A 23991-nucleotide genomic window follows, 5' to 3' on the forward strand; every position below is an offset into this window, starting at 1 on the left:
TAAAACGTAGAAATATTTTAATTTTCAACAGGATAAGTCACATTTAATGTACGTCGATAAGAAGTAATTAGTTTCCTCATTAGTAAAATTTCTAAATGACTTGAATTTGGAAATAGATTCCCAGTGGGGAAAAATAAACAGTAGATAAATTAATAAAAAATCACGGGGATTAATGACGTAGTGGAAACCTCGCCGATGAAGGAAAACTAGAGATTGTAGAAAAGGGTTTAGCGCGGAGGACCAGGGTTCAATTATCAGTACTGACAGAGAATTTTTCTTAGTGGGTGGGCTGGAACGGGGTCAACACCGCCTCGTGATGCCATCTGAGGAGCTATTTGAATGGGAAGTAGCGATTCCAAGACGTAGAAAGCCGACGACGGGCGGGAGAGCGGCGTGCTGACCCCAAGGCCCTCCATTCCGCATCCGAATGACGCCATTTGGCAGATGATGAGACGGAGGTCGGTCGGCATGGCGCAGACCTCTGGGCTGAGTTAAGAGTATTTAATTTTGTCCAAACCATCCTTCTGCTTCTTCTGTTCTCGTACAGACTTTCTACTGTTAATCAGTGGACGATGGATTCTTTGCTACACCGTGACACCGCATCAGTTCTTGTACGAAAGGAACACCATACAGTTTTTTTTCTTTTTTCTTCTCTTTTTTCAAACCCAAAATTGTATCCACTCTATCGCTGTGGAGTAGTATACTTCCATTGGTAACAGTTGGTGGAAAAGAGAAAAGAAAATGTACTGAATCATTCGCACGTACAAACAGTACAATTATAGTAAACACAAAAGTGAAATCGGTTGTGTAAGTACGTAAGCTACAATAATACATACCCACATTTGCGAGTGATTTACTGTCCAATAATAGACTTTAACATTACTGAAATTAATGTTATAACACAACTCTACCGCACAACCGACTTCAACCTACCTAACGCTCAAGCTAAGGTACTGTGGTACATAAAGACATGGTGCTGTTGACAGAGCGCCAGTGCGTCGGTGCACATACCCACAACTAAACGTCTTTGGGCCGCTCCTATCAACAAATGTTCAAATCTCAGACCAAATATCTTTTCTTGTCCATGTTTATGAGACTTCTTTTTCTCGTCTCTCGCCGGCCGCAGTGGCCGAGCGGTTCTAGGCGCTACAGTCTGGGACCGCGCGACTGCTACGGTCGCAGGTTCGAATCCTGCCTCGGGCATGGATGTGTGTGATGTCCTTAGGTTAGTTAGGTTTAAGTAGTTCTAAGTTCTAGGTGACTGATGATCTCAGAAGTTGAGTTCCATAGTGCTCAGAACCATTTTTTCTCGTCTCTCGCGACAGCCAGCCATGACGAAACTACTCCAACTGGTGAGCAAGATACCACATCTGTCCAAAAAGCGCCGGCCGCAGTGGCCGAGCGCTTCTAGGCGCTTCAGTTTGGAACCGCGCGACCGCTACAGTCGCAGGTTTGAATCCTGCCTCGGGTATGGATGTGTGTGATGTCCTTAGGTTAGTTAGGTCTAAGTAGTTCTAAGTTCCAGGGGACTGATGACCTCAGATGTTAAGTCCCATAGTGCTCAGAGCCATTTGAACCATTTGTCCAAAAATTTTAGAAACTGAATTAGTAACCAAATAGAGAAAAAGTTAATATATATGTTTCAGTGTTTCAAGTGTTGTACATAGTCTTCCCCCACTTGAATACAACTCACTGAACATTCATACAACCTGGTGAAACTATTAGACTGTCCTTCTTGGGATGTTGTTCAACCTGACCCTTCATGTGAATTTCTGCATTTCATCGTTTTGTGGTACGTTCGTATTGATAACACCAAGTCTCGTCACCCTTGATGATATTTTCCAGAAAAGAACTGTCCACGTTTTGCAGTCCAGTCAAGTTACGGCAGGCGTCGAAACGTCATTCTTTTTGATAGGGAGTCAAGGCGTGCGGAACAAAATTTGCACACACTTTTCTCTTCTTCAAAACATTCTAGAAAATGTAGGGAACACCTGATTTAGAGATGTTGCTCCACTGAAATTTGTAACACAACAACGATGACACACCACAGCAGCACGGCCGCTACTTATGACTGCCTGCATTTAACTGACTGGCCGAATGTACAACTGTTGTTTATAGTTGTTTGTTCAAGCTGTCACCGTAGTTACCGCGTTCACATCGCTTATACATCAGGAATAAAATCAGTCTTGGAACATTTTGGACGGACGGTGTATATGTGAAAGGCGGCAATCCCTCGCATTTCAAGAAATTATAAGTTTCAGTTATAGGTGTGAATATTAACAAACTGTCAGTTGATAAGTTATGGTTCTAAGATACTACACGAATTATTTGAAGAAAAATGGAAAAAAAACTGGTAGAGGCAGACCTAGGGAAGGATCATTTTGGGTTCCTGAAAAATGTGGGAACACGCCAGGCGACACTGTCCCTACGACTTATTACTTGAAGAAAGACAAATCTACGTTTATAGCAATTATAGATTCAGAGGCAGCTTTAGGCAGTGTCGACTAGAAATTCTGAAGGGAGCAGAAATAAAATACGTGTAGCACAAGGTTATTTACAACTTGTGCCGGAGGGAGACTGCAGTTATAAGAGTCGAAGGACGTGAAAGGGAAGCGGCAATTGAGAAATGAGTAAGACACGGTTGTAGTTTATCTCCGATGTTATTCAATCTGTATATTGAGCAAGCCAGAAAACCAAGCAGAATTGTGAGGAGGGTATTAAATTTCAGTGAGAAGAAATTAAACTTCTGATATTTGAAAGTGATAATGTTATTCTGAAAGAGACAGCCAAGGACTGGAAGATCAGCTGAACGGAATGGACAGTATCTTGAAGAGATATTGTAGGATGAAGATCAGAAAAAGCGATTAGATTAGGAAATGAACACTAAAAGTAGTAGATAACTTTTGTTATTTGGGCAGCAACAGAACTAACAATGGCTGAAATAAATAGAACATAATATGCTGATTGGCAGTAGCATGAAAAAGAGAAATTGGTTAACATAGAATATGACCTTAACTGTGAGGAAATCATTTCTGAAGGCATATTTCTGGATCGCAGCCTATTATAAATGACAAACGTGGATGAGAAACAGTTTGCACAAGAGGAGATGGAAACTTTTGAAGCACGTATGTATAGGAGAATGGTGAAGATTAAAAAGGTAGATCGGATAACTAATTAGGATATATTGAAGCAAATTTGGGAAAAAAGAAATGTATGGCACAGTTCGACTGAAAGAAGGAATCGGTTGGTGGATACATCCTTAGGCATCAAGGAGCCATCAGTTTTATACTGGAAGGATAGTGGTGGTGGTGGTTGTTGGGATGTTTAAGGGGGGCTAAACAGCTAAGGTCATCAGTCCCCCATACTGGAAGGAAATGTGAAGTTTGAACAATTGTAAATGGAAACCAATACGTGACTAGTGTAAGCAGCCTCAAATGGATATCAGTTGCTGTATTTATGCAGAGATGGAGAGGCTTGTACAGGATACACACTACCCATTGACATTAACATTACCCAGTGTCAAAAGCCTGAATAAACACCTTTTGCAGTGCGGAGCAATGCGAGACGTGGGGGAAGAGAGTCAATGAGGTTCTGGAAGGTATCGACAGAGACGGGCGTTAGGTTTCTCGGTTGAGGGTTCAAGGCGCGAGTGGACCGATCGAGGTAGTCCCATAGATTCTTTGGCTTTAAATTCAGCGAGTTTGGTGGCTTAGGGAGTCCGGTAAATTCATCCAGGTGCTCTTCGAACCACATACGCACACTGCGAGCTGTATGACACACTGCATTGTCCTGCTGGTAGAAGCCATCGTGCTGAGGAAAAACAAACTGCGTGTAAGGGTGGACATGGTCCCTGAGGATAGATGCATACTTGTGCTGGTCCACTGTGACTTCTAGAATGACGAGTTCACCCAGGAAATGCCACGAAAACATTCCCCAGACCACAATGCATGCAGCGTGTTTTCTTTCGGTCGTTTCACGCTGTATACGCCAACGACCGTCTGTCCGATGGCCATCTGTCGCCACTCAATGGGCGTCCAGTTGCGGTATCGCCGTGCAGATCGTCGCCTTCGTAGTCGATGAACAGCAGTCAGCAAGGGTGCATGAACTAGGCGCCTACCGTGGAGGCCCTCACATTCGCTGAACGGTCGTTGAGCAGAAACTGTTTGCAGCCGCTTGGTTTATCTGGACGGTCAGACGCTCAACAGTTGCACGTCTACTCGTCCGCACACGTGTCCGCAGCCGTCGTTCGCGCTTGTCTTCTACGGCCCATGGTGCACCGCAGTAGCCTCGGCACCGTTTTTGGATAGCATCATTTTGCCATGCATGGTAAATTTCTTAAAAATTCAGCTGTTTCGGAAATGCTTCCACCCTTGGCCGGAAAGCCAACTATCATGTTCTTTTGAACGTCAGATCCGTTTTCGCATTACGACAATGACTGTACTGTTTTGTGTGCCCACCCGACTCTCTTTATATACCCTCCACTACTAGTGCTGCCACCTGTCGTCTGTGAGTGGTTATTGCATGCTGACGTCGAACATAATCGGTGGTCACATTAATTTACAACGAAATGAATACCCCTAGCTGCATACAGGCGTTGATATAAGTCAACGGGGACAGTTGAAAATGTTTGCCCCGACCGGGACTCGAACCCAGGGTCTCCTGCTTGTATGGCATACGCTCTATCCATCTTTTTTTTTCATTTTGTTCGGTATTGTCCGTTGCGTTTGGTCTGGGAGGACGTCACAAGACATCCGTTCAAGTTGATCGTTGATTCCTTAACTCAGTTTTGTTTGTTACAGAGGGCGAGCAGCCCTACCTTCTGAGCCAACGAGGACACAGAGGATAGTGCGACTGCAGGGACTCACCTCCGGCGCGCCTCCCGTGAGACTCACATTCGCAACCTATTGTCCCGCACTATATTCATAGTTTGTGCATCCGCACCGCACAGAATAAGATGGTCAAATGGTCAGTGAGTCTTAACTATATATATATATATATATATATATATATATATATATATATATATATATATATATGAAGATGGTATCTGTTCTTTCGGATCAAAAAGTCTGTATAAATTTGAAAACTGAATAAATCACGGTATAATGTAGATAAAGAGGTACAAATTGACACACATGCTTGGAATGGCTCAAATGGCTCTGAGCACTATGGGACTCAACTGCTGTGGTCATAAGTCCCCTAGAACTTAGAACTACTTAAACCTAACTAACCTAAGGACATCACACACATCCATGCCCGAGGCAGGATTCGAACCTGCGACCGTAGTGGTCGTGCGGTTCCAGACTGTAGCGCCTTTAACCGCTCGGCCACTCCGGCCGGCTGCTTGGAATGATATGGGGTGTTATTAGAACCAAAAAGAAAAGAAAACTTCAAAAAATGCCCGACAGATAGCGCTTCATCTGATCAGAATAGCAATAATTAGCATAACAAAGTAAGACAAGGCAAAGATGATGTTCTTTACAGGAAATGCTCAATAAGTCCACCATCATTCCTCAACAATAGCTGTAGTCGAGGAATAATGTTGTGAACAGCACTGTAAAGCATGTCCGGAGTTATGGTTAGGCATTGGCGTCGGATGTTGTCTTTCAGCATCCCTTGAGATGTCGGTCGAACACGATACACTTGCAACTTCAGGTAACCCCAAAGCCAATAATCGCACAGACTGAGGTCTGGGGACCTGGGAGGCCAAGCATGACGAAAGTGGCGGCTGAGCACACGATCATCACCAAACGACGCACGCAAGAGATCTTTCACGCGTCTAGCAATATGGGGCGGTTCTAATAAAACCCCATGTCATTCCAAGCATGTGTGTCAATTTTTACCTCTCTATCTACGTTATTCCTTGGTTTGTTACGTTTTCAAATTTATACTTACTTTTTGATCACCCGGTATATGCTCACATTAATGTTTAGCATCGTGGAGAGCAGCATCAAACCAATCTTCGGAATGAAGACCGCAACACGACTAACGTTTGCCCATTGCAACTTCCACATAACAAGGAGGACTTTCACCTGGCTTGCTGCAGACGCCTGTATTTCTCCCTCAGCTTAACATATAGTCACGTACTATTTTGTTGTCGGCTTTGTTTATCTAACAATCGCGCTGTAACTCAGCCAAAGCATTCTCACTCTCGATGACAGCAAACGTACTTCGCTAGACAACTCGACTTCAAGCAAAGGAATGCTGGTAACCTGAAAAACAAAATTGCCACGTCCAAATTTCTGCTGTAGCGGTAGACTTCGATATTCGTAGTGGATGTAACTGAAGCCAGTGGATCAAGGCCAAATCACGGCAAGCAGGCCATTGCTGTAACCTCTTTTCCTGGAGTTTTCATATTTGAGGAAATGTGCTTCGATAAGCAACGTTTTCATTGTGTTTGCCATCCTCTGTTTGCTACATCGTGCTTCATCTGTTTCCTGACAGATGTACGATGTTCCAGAGCCCACTGTCTCCGTGTTCAGCACCAGTGTATCTGCGGTAGCAGTAGTATTACGTGATCAGTCGACTACGTAAGACAAATGCTTCCAGATGAAAGTCGAAAGTCGATGGCCTGCAAGTTTCACTTATCAACTGCAACAAGAAATGATCACCACATGATCATTCGGAAAATAAGTTCTCTCACAAACAAAGAGTAACAACAATGTCGTTTTTTGGGCTCGGTAATTTTCCCCCAGGAACTTTCCTATACAATTACGACCATTATGCAGGGAGTTCCTACGACTTAACTCCGAATCCAAACTAAGGGCAGTTCTGAAATTTTCACCTTGACACATGTGAAAAAACTATGAGTATCGGGCAAAAAGTTGTAGAAACACATTAGAGTCGTGGTGTGCGTTAGCAGTAAAGCAGTGCAATCATCACTGGGACTTAGTTTGTAGAGAACCTGTCTCACAGGGTATTTGAAAAATATCCATTAGATTTCACAGGATGATACATTCTACATTAACGATGATACAAATACGTGGCAAATTTTAACCTACGCATGGGACCACATTTTTTTTTATTTCCGAAACAACCATCCGATTAGACAAGTGCATATCTTTTACATGCATGAACATGCAACAAATATTCAGTGTGCCCTCTACCTGATGCACGAGAAACATTCAAAAGACACTTTTAATAACATTTCTGGAGTTACTGCATTCGCTGCTGTTTCTATGCGGCATTGCGTTTCACCCAAAGTTGTTGAAATAGGAGGCATGTTGACTGAGTCTGTCACAAGTAGTGAGATCAGGCGAACGTGGAGGCCCGTGGTGCATAGTGAGATCCATACACTCAGAGCAGCCCATCGCTGAGGCAGATCATTGCTAAGGCTCTTACATGCAGGTGCCAGTGCGTTGGCTTCAGAATTAAATTTTTGGGATGTTCTCGCAATTGTGTAATGAACAAGTGGGAGAGCTCGCTAGCTGCTCTACCGGAAAGCATACGAACCGGCAACTTACAACTGGCACCAAGGGAAAATTTAGGTTTCGGTAAGTAAGTTAAAATACACCCCAAGTTTCTGTCTTCCTTCGTGCAGAAGATATACTCTTGTGAAAACCCGGTGTTTTTTTTATCAACGTGTTCATCGAGAAAAGAAATGTCATAAATATTAATTTCCTCGAAGATGATAACCAGTTGAGTGGAATGTAAAAACTGACACGCTCGTATAGCGTATCGTGTAGAAAGTTATCTTTGTGAGACTGGGAGCTGATTGAGGATTAATAACTCTAAGCCTGGTGTATTGGGCGTTCAGAATGTGGCTGTTAGGTGGTTTCTCACAGCTATAAAGGTAAATACTGGGCTGGCTGAGAAACACAATACAAAAACAGTTACAACAAACACAATGTATGCAGAACCAAATGTATGCGTTTTGCAGACAAGTGGTGAACAGAGTTTGCTATAAGGGTTCAAATGGCTCTAAGCACTATGAGACTTAACATCTTGGCCGAGCGGTTCTAAGCGCTTCAGTCTGGAACCGCGAGACCTCTACGGTCGCAGGTTCGAATCCTGCCTCGGGCATGGATGTGTGTGATGTCCTTAGGTTAGGTTAGGTTTAAGTAGTTCTAAGTTCTAGGGGACTGGTGACCTCAGATGTTAAGTCCCATAGTGCTCAGAGCCACATAACATCTGAGGTCATCTGTCCCCTACACTTAGAACTACTTAAACCTAACTAACCTAATGACATCACACACATCCATGCCTGAGGCAGGATCGAACCTGCGGCCGTAGCAGCAGCGCGGTTCCGGACTGAAGCGCCTAGAACCGCTCGGCCACAGCAGCAGGCTTGTCTATGATCCTAGGGTAAATAACAGTGAGGTGCAAAATTATTCTACGTGTTGTGCAAGACATATTAAACAAGCCAAATACCCTCAGCCTTGAAGAACGATGTAATAAATCCTATTCCAAAGAAAGCAGGTGGTGACAGGTGTAAATATAACGGAACCATTAGTATAGTAAGTCATGGTTGGAAAATATCGACTCAAATTATTTACAGACGAATGGAAAAACTGGCAGAAGCCTACCTCGGGAAAGATCAGTTGGGGCTCCCGAGAACTGTAGGAGCACGCGAGGTATTACTACCCTACGACTTATCCTTAGAAGATAGGTTCCAGAAAGGCAAATCTACATTCACAGTATTTGTAAACGTATGGAAAGTTTTTGAAAATGTTAGCTGAAATATACTCTTTGAAATTCTGAAGGTAGTATGGATAAAATGTAAGGATACAAAGGTTATCTACAACTTGTACAGAAACCAGACTGCAGTTATAGGAGTCGAAGGTCATGAAAACTAGGCAGCATTTGAAAATGGAGATAAGCAGAGTTGTAGCCTCTGCCGAGTGATATTTAATCCGCAAAAGAGCATGCAGTAAAAGAAAAGAATGAGAAATCTAAAAAGGGACATCAGTTTAAGGGTGAGGACATTTCCCTTGTTTAATACGCCTTTCACAACACGTAGAATGATTTTGTCAGCTCATTGTTATTTATCCTAGAATTATAGACAAACTCTGCCCATCATCTGTCTGCAAAAAACATATATTTGGCTCTGCATGTGTTATAACTGCTTCTGTGTTGTGTCTGAGGCTTATAAATAAAACTGTAATTCAGCAAAGGACTTAGATCATCTGAAGAGAGTGGATAGTGTTTCGAACAATGTTTATAATATTAATATCAAGAAAAATAAAATAAGGGTAATGGAATGTACTCGTATTAAATAATGCGTTGCTGAGGAAATTGGATTAGTAAATGAGCGACTAAAAGCAGTCGACGGGTTTTTCTATATGAGCTGAAAATTAACTTACGGTGGTCAAAGAAGAGAGTATATAAAATAAAGACTACCGTAACAAGAAAAAGAGTTACTGAAGAAGAGAATTCTGTTAACTTCGAACATTATTTTAAATGTCAGAAAGCATTTTCTTAAGGTAGTACTATGGAGTGCTGCCTTGTACAGAAGTGAAATGTGTGCAGTAGAAAATTCAGACATAAAGAGAACTGAAGCTTTTGAAATGTTAGGCTAGAGTTGACTGCAGAAGCTTAGATTGGTACAGCGATCGAATGACAAATGAAGAGGCACTCAATCTTATTGAGGAAAAAAATTTTGAACAAACTTTATGAAAGGAAGCGGTTTGTTGATAGCACACGTCCTGAGGTATCAAGGAATTCTCAATTTCGTAATGGAAGGAAGTCTGTGGGTTACGAAAGGTAGCGGCAGATCAAGCCTTGTGTACAGTGAGCAGGTTCAAATGGACGTATGTTGCAGAGGTTATGCAGAAATGAGGAGGCTCCCACATCATAGATTAGCGTCGAGAAGTGCATCAAATCAGTCTTCGGACCACAACAACGCAATGAAACTTGAAGAGACCAGAAATATAGTATTATTCCTTTTTTCATGCGTCGTTTGGTGTAAAATTCGTCTAAAACGGAAAAAAAGTATTTCGTCCCCCTCAGTTTCGCGTTAAACATTTTTCATTGCAGTTTACTTTGTTTTGCGTCACGAACAGTAGCGGCCTCTTAAACGAGAGTCCAGCGAGGGCGGAATAACGTAGCTTCACGGTGTTGCTTGTTGGAAATAAATGAAAGGTATATAACGCTGCTGTATTTTTCGTCCACCGGCAGCAAGGCTAAGGGAACGATGGGAAGTTTATTTAAAAAAAAAAAGAAAGGAAATCCGAAGGCAGGTGGTGGTTAGCGGCCAGGCACGCCAATGACAGCAGACCCCGCCCTTGGCGGCCATCCAGACCCGGCCTTTCCTTAAGGCTGCCTAGCACGAGAGGCCTCTGGTTTCCTGCTGCAAATGTTGGCAACGCGTTTGCGATGGCCCGGCTATTCACCTGACACAAAGGAGTGGAGAAAGTCTTACTTGCTCCACTTGCGATAGTTTGTTTGAACACCACAGTGCTTTACTATACGGGGTCGTCTACAACAATGAAATCACTCTGCTAAAACAAAAAGAGGCGTATAAACAGACGTTTAAAGCCAAACAGCATGAGATAGAAGAGGGAGAAAATCTATGAGGATATGTTACCAACATCGCGGCCGTTTTGTAAGTCACCATCTGGGATGCAACTGGTAATTTTCAGATGGAAAATGGGTTCTTGCGACACATCAAACGAGAACAATATTTGTGTCTGTCATTTGAGAAGGCTTTATTCGATTTGAAGTTATACCATGTTTTGTACCGAAAATGGCAAATGCTCGTCTTGGCACATGATTGTGCTCGACAGCAAAATGACTGATGGTGGCGCAAGCAGAGTGGATACAAAATGTAGACTGGCAGTTGCAGTCAAAACATTTCGAAAGAGAGAAGTTTGTTTACATCAAATATACAGAGCTGCAGAGGGTAAAAATTGTAGTCGTAGACAGAGATTTTAATACGTTGAACTAATACGCTACCGGAAAAAAATTTAGTACTCCCGTTTAGAGGCTTCCAGTTCACTCAAGATTTATTGTTGCTACAGTGCATATGGAGTACATGAAATGATTACATTTACAAATCAATAGCACAAGCGGTTCAAAGATACCAGGTATCGACCCATGCTGAAACGCCCATATCAGTATGTGGTGTAACCTCCACAGGCGACAATGCAGGCACTGACTCTAGCGTCCAGTCGATCGTATATGTGGCGAATACTGTTCTGGGATACGTTATTCCACGCCTGCTCGACGTAATTTTGTAAGAGCTGTTGGTTGACAAGTGACACGAGTCACTTCTCGTCCCATCATATCCCACACTTGCTCATTAGGAAACAAGTCCGGAGGTCGTGCTGCCCAGGGAAATCGCTGCACGTTTTGCAGAACACGTTGAGTTTCACGGGCAGTGTGTGGGCGAGTATTATCCTGTTGGAACAACGCATCACCATCCTGTTGCAAGAACGGCAAAAGGACGGGTCTAACAACATTCTGCACATACCGAGCACTGGTTAGTGTTCCATCCAGAAACATCAAAGATGAACGACAGTTGTAGTTTATCGCACTCCAGACCATAAGGCCTAGGGTGGGACCAGTGTGTCTTGGACGAATGCACTCTATGAGACAGGGCTCACCAGATCGACGAACACTACTGGCCATTAAAATTGCTGCACCACGAAGATGACGTGCTACAGACGGAAATTTAACCGACAGGAAGAAGATGCTGTGACATGTAAATGATTAGCTTTTCAGAGCATTCGCATAAGGTTGACGCCGGTGGCGACACCTACAACTTGCTGACATGAGGGAAGTTTCCAACCGATTTCTCATACACAAACAGCAGTTGACCGGCGTTGCCTGGTGAAACGTTGTTGTGATGCCTCGTGTAATGAGGAAAAATGCGTACCGTCACGTTTCCGACTTTGATAAAGGTAGGATTGTAGCCTATCGCGATTGCGGTTTGTCGTGTCATGACATTGCTGCTCGCATTGGTCGAGATCCAACGACTGTTAGCAGAATATGGAATCGGTGGGTTCAGGAGGGTAATACAGAACGCCGTGCTGGATCCCAATGGCCTCGTATCACTAGCAGTCGAGATGACAGGCATCTTATCCGCATGGCTGTAACGGATCGTGCAGCCACGTCTCGATCCCTGAGTCAACAGATGGGGACAACTACCATCTGCACGAACAGTTTGACGATGTTTGCAGCAGCATGGACTATCAGCTCGGAGACCATAATTTGTAGGGATTTCAATGTTGATTCCCTGAAAGAGTGTAATAGGAAGAATGACCTTGTAGTATTACTTAGTTCTTTCTATTTGAGCTCCGTCATTGATTTTCCTACTCGGATAACAAAGAACAGCAGGACATTGATAGATAACTTTTTTATAGACCAAGATAAGTTTAAGGACATAAATGCTTATCCTATTGAGAATGGTCTTTCAGATCATGGTGCACAGCTAGTTACAGTACATGACATAGCTCCATGCAGTATATCAAATCAGAATTTCAAAGCAGTGCGTTCAATTAACAACATAAATATTGCAAACTTTAGGGAAAGCCTACAGCAGCTAGACTGGGATGAAGTGTATAAGGAACCCGATGCAAACTTGAAATATAACTTATTTCACGATACGTTTTTAAAGGTATTTGAAAATTGTTTTCCCAAGAAAATAGTTAAACATAATTCCAAGAAAACATATAAAAAACCTTGGCTAACTAAAGGAATAAGAATATCTTGCAACCGTAAAAGAGAACTGTATCTAAAAGCAAGAGGGAGTACTGACCCCGAAATTGTTCAATATTATAAAAACTATTGTGCGGTACTAAGAAAAGTTATTAAAAAGTCCAGAAGCATGTGTATCATGTCTGAGATCAGTAACTCTGATAATAAAATTAAAGCAATTTGGAATATTATTGAAAGGGAAACAGGGCAACCAAGAGCACAGGAAGACTTTAGTGCCATAAAACTGAATGACAAGTGTACTAAAAAACAATCAGAAATTGAAAATATTTTCAATAATCATTTTTTAAGTGTTGTGGAGAAAATAGGATCTAGATCTTCACTAGAAGAGGCAAGGCTACTAATAAAAGAGGCCATATCTGTGCAGTTTGAAACAACTGTATTTCCACCAACCTCTCCCTTTGAAATCAGTAAAATAATAAACTCTCTGAAAAGTAAAAGCTCTTACGGAATTGATGGCACTTCCAGCAAGGTACTTAAAGCTTGTTCCCCACAGATAAGTAGCATTCTCAGCCACGTATCTAATAGCTCTTTGGAGCAGGGTGTTTTCCCCGATAGACTGAAATATGCCATTGTAAAACCATTGCATAAAAAGGGGGATACGTTGGATGTCAACAACGTCTGAGTTCAGCTACGTATGCTATTAGGGTTATTGCAAATTTTGGTGATAAGAATCTCAGTAAATTAGCTTACTATGCCTACTTTCATTCACTGCTTTCGTATGGCATCATATTCTGGGGTAATTCACCGTTGAGTAGAAAAGTATTCATTACTCAAAAACGTGTAATCAGAATAATTGCTGGAGCCCATCCATGGTCATCCTGCAGACATCTATTTGAGGATCTAGGGATCCTCACAGTAACCTCACAGTATATATATTCACTTACGAAATTTGTTGTTAATAATCCAACCCAGTTCAAAAGTAATAGCAGTGTGCATAGCTATAACACCAGGAGAAAGGATGAACTTCACTATGCAGGGTTAAATCTGACTTTGGCACAGAAAGGGGTAAATTATGCTGCCTCAAAAGTCTTTGGTCACCTACCAAACAGCATCAAAAGCCTGACAGATAGCCAACCAACATTTAAAAATAAATTAAAGGAATTTCTAGATGACAACTTCTACTCATTGGCTGAATTTTTAGACATAAATTAAGGAAAGAAAAACCTCCAACTTAAACATTAGTGTCATGCAATATTTTGTGTAATGTAATATCTTGTACAGACATCTTTTATTAACCTGACACGTTCCGCATCATTACTAAGTGTCGTATTCATGATCTATGGAACAAGTATTAATCTAATCTAATCTAATCTAATGCATGGCTGCGGTTACGCTTGACGCTGCATAAAAGACAGGAGCGCCTGCGATGGTGTACTCAACGACGAACCTGGATGCACGAATGGCAAAACGTCATTTTTTCGGATGAATCCAGGTTCTGTTTACAGCATCATGATGGTCCCATCCGTGTTTGGCGACATCGCGGTGAACGCACATTGGAAGCGTGTATTCGTCATCGCCATACTGGCGTATCACCCGGTGTGATGGTATGGGGTGCCATTGGTTACACGTCTCGGTCACCTCTTGTTCGCATTGACGTCACTTTGAACAGTGGACGTTACATTTCAGATGGGTTACGACCCGTGGCTCTACCCTTCATTCGATCCCTGCGAAACCCTACATTTCAGCAGGATAATGCACGACCGCATGTTGCAGGTCCTGTACGGGCCTTTCTGGATACAGAAAATGTTCGACTGCTGCTCTGGCCAGCACATTCTCCAGATCTCTCCCCAATTGAAAACATCTGGTCAATGGTAGGCGAGCAACTGGCTCGTCACAATACGCCAGTCACTACTCTTGGTGAATTGTGGTATCGTGTCGAAGCTGCATGGGTAGCTGTACCTGTACACGCCATCCAAGATCTGTTTGACTCAATGCCCAGGGGTATCAAGGCCGTTATTACGGCCAGAGGTGGTTGTTCTAGGTACTGATTTCTCAGTATCTATGCAACCAAATTGCGTGAAAATATAGTCACATACCAGTTATAGTATAATATATTTGTCCAATGAATACCCGTTTATCACGTGCATTTCTTTTTGGTGTAGCAATTTTAATGGCCAGTTGTGTATCTAGCGACCATCATGAATCGCGGTGACGTCAGCGTAAATATTGTCTTTGAATAAAAGCGCCATTTCTGTTCGTCTAATTGTGTATTTCTTTCAGTTATCTCCTGTACAGTACTGTACTGTAGTAGTTCTTTCTACGCACGGTCCAAGTTTCATCGAGCTATATTACTTAGCGGGACACATCACGCGAAAGTTACTTTCGCCGTTGCCGGCCGGGGTGGCCGAGCGGTTCTGGGCGCTACAGTCTGGAACCGCGCGACCGCTACGGCCGCAGGTTCGAATCCTGCTTCGGGCATGGATGTGTGTGATGTGCTTAGGTTAGTTAGGTTTAACTAGTTCTAAGTTCTAGGGGACTGATGACCTCAGAAGTTAAGTCCCATAGTGCTCAGAGCCATTTGAACCATTTTACTTTCGTCGTTAAATTTTGCACACCATTGTAAGTTAACGGTTCACCTGCTTATCATCATCGTCGCGTCACTTACTGTTGTTAACTTCTACCGTGTTTGAGTACTGAAATAAAAATACTGATATTTTGAGATATAGTGCTGAACGTAAAGTCCATTTGTGAAACGTCGTTATTCGAGTTTCGATTCTCTTTATTTTTTTAACTAAAGAAAATATCAAAGTGCATGCTCCACTTGTTGGAGCAAATATTGCAAGATTTTCTAACCACAAGCATGTGTTGTCTGACAACAGATGTTCACTCACTTTCGATGACGTCTGCATGCTGCAATAGGTCTATGATGGCTATACTTCCATTCTCGTACAGCTTTAAAAGTGAGGTTTCTTAACGAAAAACATAAACTAAACTAAACTCCTCCTGAACAGGCCATGAAGGCCCAACGGCACCGACCGGTCACCGTGTCATCCTCAGACCACAGGCGTCACTGGATGCGGACATGGAGGGGCATGTGGTCGGCACACCGCTCTCCCGGCCGTATGTCAGTTTCCGAGACCGGAAATCAAGTAACTCCTCAGTTTGCCTCACAAGGGCTGACTGTACCCCGCTTGCCAACAGCGCTCGGCAGACCGGATGGTCACCCATCCAAGTGCTAGCCCACCCCGACAGCGCTTAACTTCGGTGATCTGACGGGAACCGGTGTTACCACTGCGGCAAGGCCGTTGGCAAGAAGAACATAGTAATTTTAAATTAGTAATTCGTTTTATAATTTCAGTCCAACCACCTATAAAGTTTTTCACTAATCTCTTTCATTTAAGCCGCGCGGGATTAGCCGAACCGTCTCAACCGCTGCAGTCATGGACTGTGCGGCTTATCCCGGCGGAGGTTCGAGTCCTCCTTCGGGCATGGGTGTGTGTGTGTTTGTCCTTAGGGTAATTTAGGTTAAGTAGTGTGTAAGCTTAGGGACTGATGACCTTAGCAGTTAAGTCCCATAAGATCTCACACACATTTGAACCTCTTTCGTTTAACAACTCACATTACACGTACTGAATAGAATTTTTATTTAGTCTTGTCTGATAATTTTTAAGGTCCTCCTTCGGGCATGGGTGTGTGTGTGTTTGTCCTTAGGGTAATTTAGGTTAAGTAGTGTGTAAGCTTAGGGACTGATGACCTTAGCAGTTAAGTCCCATAAGTTCTCACACACATTTGAACCTCTTTCGTTTAACAACTCACATTACACGTACTGAATAGAATTTTTATTTAGTCTTGTCTGATAATTTTTAAGGTATTATAGGTCATTAAAATACGAGCCCTTCGGTTACAGATTTTTTTTATATTCATAAACTAAATGAGCTCTCAGTAGGGATAAATGCACGCCCTGCTCCCTGCCTTTGTTGCGGGCGCCCATCCGACTAGGTGATAACCCGACATCGCTGCACTGAATTTCGCCCGACAGACAACCGTGACACCTAGGACACTGGACTCACGTTTGAGAAGACGGTGGCTTAAATCCCCATCCAGGTTTCCAGATTTGGATATCTTGTGGTTTCCCTAAATATCTTCATGCAAATTATGGGATGGTTCCTTTGTAACGGATACAGCCATTTGCATCCACATCCTTCCGCAAAGCGAGCAGATGCTCCGTTTCTAAAGATATTGTTTTCGACTGGACGTTACGCCCTAATCTTCCTTTCTCCCTTCGAGAACAACAAGGGGAGCGTACAATCCAAACGGTCTTCTTCCATTGGTGTTGCATGCATAATATTCCGTCATGGTGTGGAAGGTTCAAATGGCTCTGAGCACTATGGGACTTAACATCCATGGTCATCAGTCCCCTAGAACTTAGAACTACTTAAACCTAACTAACCTAAGGACAACACAGAACACCCAGTCATCACGAGGCAGAGAAACATGGTGTGGAAGATCTTACGGCTACTGTCAGTGGCATTTGTGATTACACTACCAGGAGAGGTAACTGATAAGTTCAATTAAACCATTTTAGGTTATCATGTTAATTCAATAAGACAGGAAATGTCCCTTGGAGGGTATTGTGTCTTTGATGATGGTAACAACCTCACTCACATGGCCGTTATGGCAGTTTTGATTCCCCGACATGACCAAATTTGAATATTATCCACTCAATTCGTTTTGCGTTGAAAAATAACACAGGGCCCTACACCCTCCAACAGAAACTCTCAAGTAAGTTGGACAGCTTCTTTACCAGGACCAGACCTGTTCACTGCCATTCAGTATTTGCACTGAGGTGGCAAAGTCATGGGATAGTGATATGCACATTTACAGAAAGCGATAGTATCGCGTACACAAGGGATAAAAAGACAGTGCATTGGCGTAGCTGTCATTTGTTCTCTGGTGATTTATGTGAAAATGTTTCCAGCGTGATTATAGCCGCACTACGCGTATTAACAGACTTTGAACGCGAAATGGTAGGTGGAGCTAGACTCACAGGACATTCCATTTCGGAAATCGTTAAGGAGTTCAATATTCCAAGACCCACAGTGTCAAGAGTGTGCCGAGAATGCCAAATTTCAGGCATTATCTCTCACCATGGACGACGCAGGGGCCGACGTCCTTCACGTGATGACTGAGGGTAGCGCCGTTTGCGTAGCGTTGTAAGTGCTAATAGACCAGCAATGCTGCGTAAATAATCGCACATTGTACCAAAATTTGGCCTTAATGGGCTATTTCAGCATACGACCGACACGAGTGCCTTTGCTAACAGCACGACATCGCCTGCAGCGTTACTCGTGGGCTCATGACAACATTGGTTGGACCCTAGGCGACTCGAAAACCGTGGCCTGGTCAGATGAGTCCAGAATTCAGCTGGTAAGAGCTGATGGTGCGTTTTGAGTGTGGCGCAGACTCCATGACGCCATGGACCCAAGTTGTCTACAAGGCACTGTGCAAGCTGATGGTGGCGCAAATGGTTCAAATGTCTCTGAGCACTAAGGGACTTAACTTCTCAGGTCATCAGTCCCCTAGAACTTAGAACTACTTAAACCTAAGGACATCACTCACATCTATGCCCGAGGCAGGATTCGAACCTGCGACCGTAGTGGTCTCGCGGTTCCAGACTGAAGCGTCTAAAACCGCTCGGCCACACCGGCCGGCGCTGATGGTGGCTCCATAATGGTGTAAGCTGTGTTTATATGGAATGGACTGGGTCTTCTGGTCCAAATGAACCGACCACTGACTCTAAATGGTAACTTTCGGCTACTGGGACCCATTACGATGGAATTCTTATTCCGCGCGGGATTATCCGAGCGGTCTCAACCGCTGCAGTCATGGACTGTGCGGCCGGTCCCGGCGGAGGTTCGAGTCCTCCCTCGGGCATGAGTGTGTGTGTTTGTCCTTAGGATAATTGAGGTTAAGTAGTGTGTAAGCTTAGAGACTGATGATCTTAGCAGTTAAGTCCCATAAGATTTCACACACATTTGAATTTTTTGAATTCTTATGGATGACAATGCGCCATGTCGCCAGGCCGCAGTTGCTTGGGATTTGTTTGAAGAACTTTCTGGAAAGTTCAAGCGAATGGTTTGGCCATCCAGATCGCTTGACATGAACCCCACCAAATATTTACGGGACATAATCGAGAGGTCAGTTCATGCACAAAATCCTGCTCCGGTTACACTTTCGCAGTTGTGGGCGGTTATAGAGGCAGCATTGCTCAATATTTCTGCATGGTACATGGAACGACATGTTGAGACCATGTCACGTCGAGTTGCTGCAATACACAAGGAAAAAGGAGGTCCAACACGATATTAGGAGGTATCCGAGACGTTTGTCAACTCATTGTATCTGCTCGATACCCAAGAAAAATCAGCTCGCCCGAATGGCTGCGCGCGTTAGAACGCCGCTTCCGGGATCTGGTAAGAGCAATGTGTATCTCTGTTTTTTATTTATAATAATATACAGTACAGTCTCCAACCATTTTTACATATTCACGAACCTCTTTACCTTTTATCCTTACATGTACACTTCCATAACAATTATTCTTACTTTTATTAAGCATATATAGGACCAAGGGAGAGGTTGAGGTATAATAGGATCTTCCAAAACTTTCATTAGTTACTTGACCAAAATGGTAGGTACAGTAAGCTATAACATCTTCCGAATCTTCTACGCTCAGCGTATCAACGACGAGTGCCCTTGTGCCTACCGGCCTGGATGTGGGTTTTTAGGCGGTTTCCCACATCCGGGAAGGTGTATACTGTGTTGTTCGAAAGCGATCAAACGATTTCGTTTGTGTACCTGTAAGGCGGGAGGAAGAAAGGATAGATTAAATAAAGTAGGTGGTGGTGTGTTTGTGTCTGTTGGTAGTAGTTTATCTTGTAGTGAAGTTGAAATAGATAGTTCCTGCGAATTACTATGGGTAGAGGTTATACTCAACAGCCGTACCAAAATAATAATGGGCTCCTTCTACCGACCCCCGACTCAGATGATATAATAGCTGAACGGTTCAAAGAAAACTTGAATCTCATTACAAATAAGTACACCACGCATACAGTTATAATTGGTGGAGACTTCAATCTACCCTCGATTTGTTGGCGAAAATACATGTTCAAAGCCGGTGGTAGACAGAAAACATCTTCCGAAATTGTACTAAATGCTTTCTCTGAGAATTACTTTGAACAATTAGTTCATGAGCCCACACGAATTGTAAATGGTTACGAAAACACACTTGGCCTCTTAGCCACAAATAATCCTGATCTAATAGAGGGCATCATGACAGATACAGGGATTAGTGAACACAAGGTCATTGTAGAGAGGCTCAAAACCATATCAACCAAAACCACTAAAAATAAACGCAAAATATATCTCTTTAAAACAGCAGATAAAAATTCGCTTGATGACTTCCTAAGAAGGAGTCTCCATTCCTTCCAAGCTAATTATGTAAGTGTAGACCAGATGTGGCTCAAATTCAAAGATACAGTATCGACAGCAGTAGACAGATTCATACCGCATAAGTTAGTAAGAGACGGGACTGATCCACCATGGTACACAAAACGACGTCAGAGCACTGTTACAGAAGCAACGAAAAAAGTATGCCAAATTCAGAAGAACGCAAAACCCCCAAGGCTGGCTAACTTTCACGGAAGCTCGAAATTTAGTGCGGTCATCAGTGCGAGATGCTTTTAATAGTTTCCACAGTGAAACATTGTCTCAAAGTATAGTAGAAAACCCAAAGAGTTTCTGGTCGTATGTAAAGTACATCAGTGGCAAAAAACAGTCAATACCGTCACTGCGCGATAGCGATGGAAATGTTACCGATGATGCTGCCACTAAAGCAGAGTTACTAAATACAGTTTTCCGTAATTCTTTCACGAATGAAGGTGGAAGTAAATATTGCAGATTTCGAAACCAGAACAGCTGTTTGTATGAGTGACATAAATGTAGATATCTTAGGTGTTGCGAAACAACTCAAATCACTTAAGAAAGGGAAGTCTTCCGGTCGAGATGGTATACCAATTAGGTTCCTTTCAGAGTATGCAGACACAATAGCGCCTTTCTTAGCAATCATTTTCAACCGCTCACTTGCCGAAAGATCTGTTCCTGAAGACTAGCACAGGTCACACCAATATTTAAGAAAGGAAATAGGAGTTACGCATTCAATTACAGACTCATATCACTGACCTCAATTTGCAGTATGATTTCGGAGCATATACTCTACTCGAACATTATGAATCACCTTTAAGAAAATGACTTATTGATACATAACCAACACGGATTCAGAAAATATCGTTCTTGTGCAACACAGATAGCTCTTTATTCCCATGAAGTAATGAGTGCTGTCGACAAGGGATCTCAGATCCATTCCATATTCCTAGATTTCCAGAAGGCCTTTGATACCTTTCCTCACAAGCGACTATTAATCAAATTGCGTGCATATGGAGTATCGTCTCAGTTGTGTGACTGGATTCGTGATTTCCTCTCAGAGAGGTCACAGTTCGTAGTGATGGACGGTAAATCATCGAGTAGAACAGAAGTGATATCTGGCGTTCCGCAAGGTAGTGTCATAGGCCCTCTGCTGTTCCTGATTTACATAAATGATCTAGGTGATTATCTGAGCATCCCTCTTAGATTGTTTGCAGATGATGCTGCAGTTTACCGTCTAGTAAATTCATCAGACGATCAATTCCATTTACAAAATGACCTATAGAGAATTTCTGTATGGTGCGAAAAGGCGGCAATTAGCACTTAACAGCCCGCATCTCGTGGTCGTGCGGTAGCGTTCTCGCTTCCGACGCCCGGGTTCCCGGGTTCGATTCCCGGCGGGGTCAGGGATTTTCTCTGCCTCGTGATGGCTGGGTGTTGTGTGCTGTCCTTAGGTTAGTTAGGTTTAATTAGTTCTAAGTTCTAGGGGACTGATGACTATAGATGTTAAGTCCCATAGTGCTCAGAGCCATTTGAACCATTAGCACTAAACAAAGAAAAGTGTGCGAGGTCATCCACATGGGTATTAATAGAAATACGATAAATTTTGGCTATACGATAAATCGCACAAATCTAAGAGCTGTCAATTCGACTAAATACCTAGGAATTACAATTATGAGCAACTTAAAGTGGAAAGACCACATAGATAATATTGTGGGGAAGGCGAAACAAAGACTGCGTTTTGTTGGCAGAACTCTTAGAAGATGCGTCAAACCCACTATAGAGACAACCTACATTACACTTGTCCGTCCTCTGCTGGAATATTGCTGCGCGGTGTGGGATCTTTACCAGGTAGGATTGACGGAGGACATCGAAAAAGTGCAAAGAAGGGCAGCCCGTTTCGTGTTATCGCGCAATAGGGGTGAGAGTGTCACGCGAGTTGGGGTGGCAGACACTGAAACAGAGGCGGTTTTCTTTGCGGCGATATCTATTTACGAAATTTTAATCAATAAATATCTCTTCCGAATGCGAAAATATTTTGTTGATACCCACCTACGTAGGGAGAAATGATCATCATAGTAAAATAAGAGAAATCAGAGCTCGAACGGTAAGATTTAGGTGTTCCTTTTTCACGCGCGCCATTCGAGAGTGGAATGGTAGAGAAGTAGTATGAAAATGGTTCGATGAACCCTCTGCCAGGCACTTAAGTGTGAATTGCAGAGTAACCATAAAGATGTAGATGTAGATGAGGAGGAATGGAGACATGAAGGGCATGCGGCCACCCTCCACCACTAACATTGCCAAATACAGGTTAAGATACCGACCCTGTGAAGACACGGGATAATACCAGAAAAAAGAAGACCCAGGAGAAATCAGGCAGTTTTCGACCTCACAAGTCGGACTACCCAGTCTTAGAGGTGTATTCATAGCAAGCACTGTACGTGAAGTGTGACAACTTCCGCTGTCTGGGAAACTGCGTAGACACTACGTAAGTGTGCCTGGTATGTCGTTTGAGCCGGCGTCACTGTAACGAGCGTTAAGGAACGTGACCCCCACGAGGCGCGGCAGGCAATTCGCGGGACGTGGAGTGATTGGCTAGCCTTCGCGGGCTTGCCATTGGCCACTTGACCATTTGCTGCCCGCCGCTGCGTGCTGAGGACCACAACGTACGCCTCGGGAGATTTAAACGCGTATACACAAAAACCCCAAGAGACATAATGTAAGCCATTCCCTTCTCTTGTAAGCCATCACTTACCGGTCGGATTTCCATGTATAATATTCCAACGTGCGAATCGGAAAGTATGTTACACGGTCACAAAAGGAGAATGGATATTCTTGTCGACTTAGGTGTCATTAGCGAGGAGTTATTTCTACTATAATCAGATTTAAATTGATTGGCATCTGACGTTATCGCGACAAGTATTGGCTGCAGACAGCCATTCAGCGCTCCCATCTCCATCACGATAGAAAATCGCTTATAGTCTCTATCTCCTACAAAAATCACGTAAAAAATCTTAAATCTGCGTGCTGTGTGGATCCTCATAGTGTCGAATGACACATCAAGTTTACTGTTTCCGGTCACTGTTTATTTACATCTACAGCGCGTTTCGAAGGTTTAAACCTCCATCATCCGATGGACTTACACGTTTTAGTACAACATGTGCGTTTGCGTGTGTTACGGCTTTGGAGTAACTTGTGGCACTGTCTAGTGGAGAAACAAAAACACTATTTGAGAACATGGTTTTCAGGAGGTTTTTGACTAAGAATTAAACGTGTATCTAAGTGTGGAAATAAAACAACTAAAATAGAATACATCCAGTGGTCACAGGTTCTTTTCTATGTCGTGAAACATCACATATAAACTGCCATATTTTGTAAACAAAGACGATGTCTGGGAACTACTAGGTGCAAAGAACATATACCAAAGAATATATAGCAAAACAACATTATTATTTCTGAATGAGTTTTAGAGGATTGTAGAGAACTTTGTGTGAGTTGATGAATACATGCTTTAGAATAAATATTTCAAGTAGTATACAAATCATTTTCTGTCACGTTTATATATCTTAAATTTCATACTCATTTATATAAGTCAATCTACATAAGGTATATAAACTTGACGGCAAATGATTGTTATACCCTCGAAATATTCATCAACTCAAACAAAGCTCTCCGAAATCCTTTAAAACTCATTCAGATATAATAATGTTGTTTTGATACATACTCTTTGTACTTGTTTCTGTTTTGGTTTATGTTGTTGAAACCTTACAGTTTCCTGATATCACCTTTGTTTACAAAGTATGACGGTTTACATGTGGTGTATTACGACAGAGAAAAGAGCCTGTGAACACTGGAGGTATTGTACACTCCTGGAAATTGAAATAAGAACACCGTGAATTCATTGTCCCAGGAAGGGGA

General features: G+C 42.9%; 1 pseudogene; it reads right to left on the reverse strand.

The window, feature by feature from the left end:
- Positions 1-15789: 15789 nt before the first annotated feature.
- On the reverse strand, positions 15790-15907 carry LOC126471915 (5S ribosomal RNA; annotated as a pseudogene).
- Between the last annotated feature and the right edge of the window lie 8084 nt (positions 15908-23991).

Source organism: Schistocerca serialis, chromosome 3, assembly GCF_023864345.2.
Source record: "Schistocerca serialis cubense isolate TAMUIC-IGC-003099 chromosome 3, iqSchSeri2.2, whole genome shotgun sequence".
NCBI lineage: Eukaryota > Metazoa > Arthropoda > Insecta > Orthoptera > Acrididae > Schistocerca > Schistocerca serialis.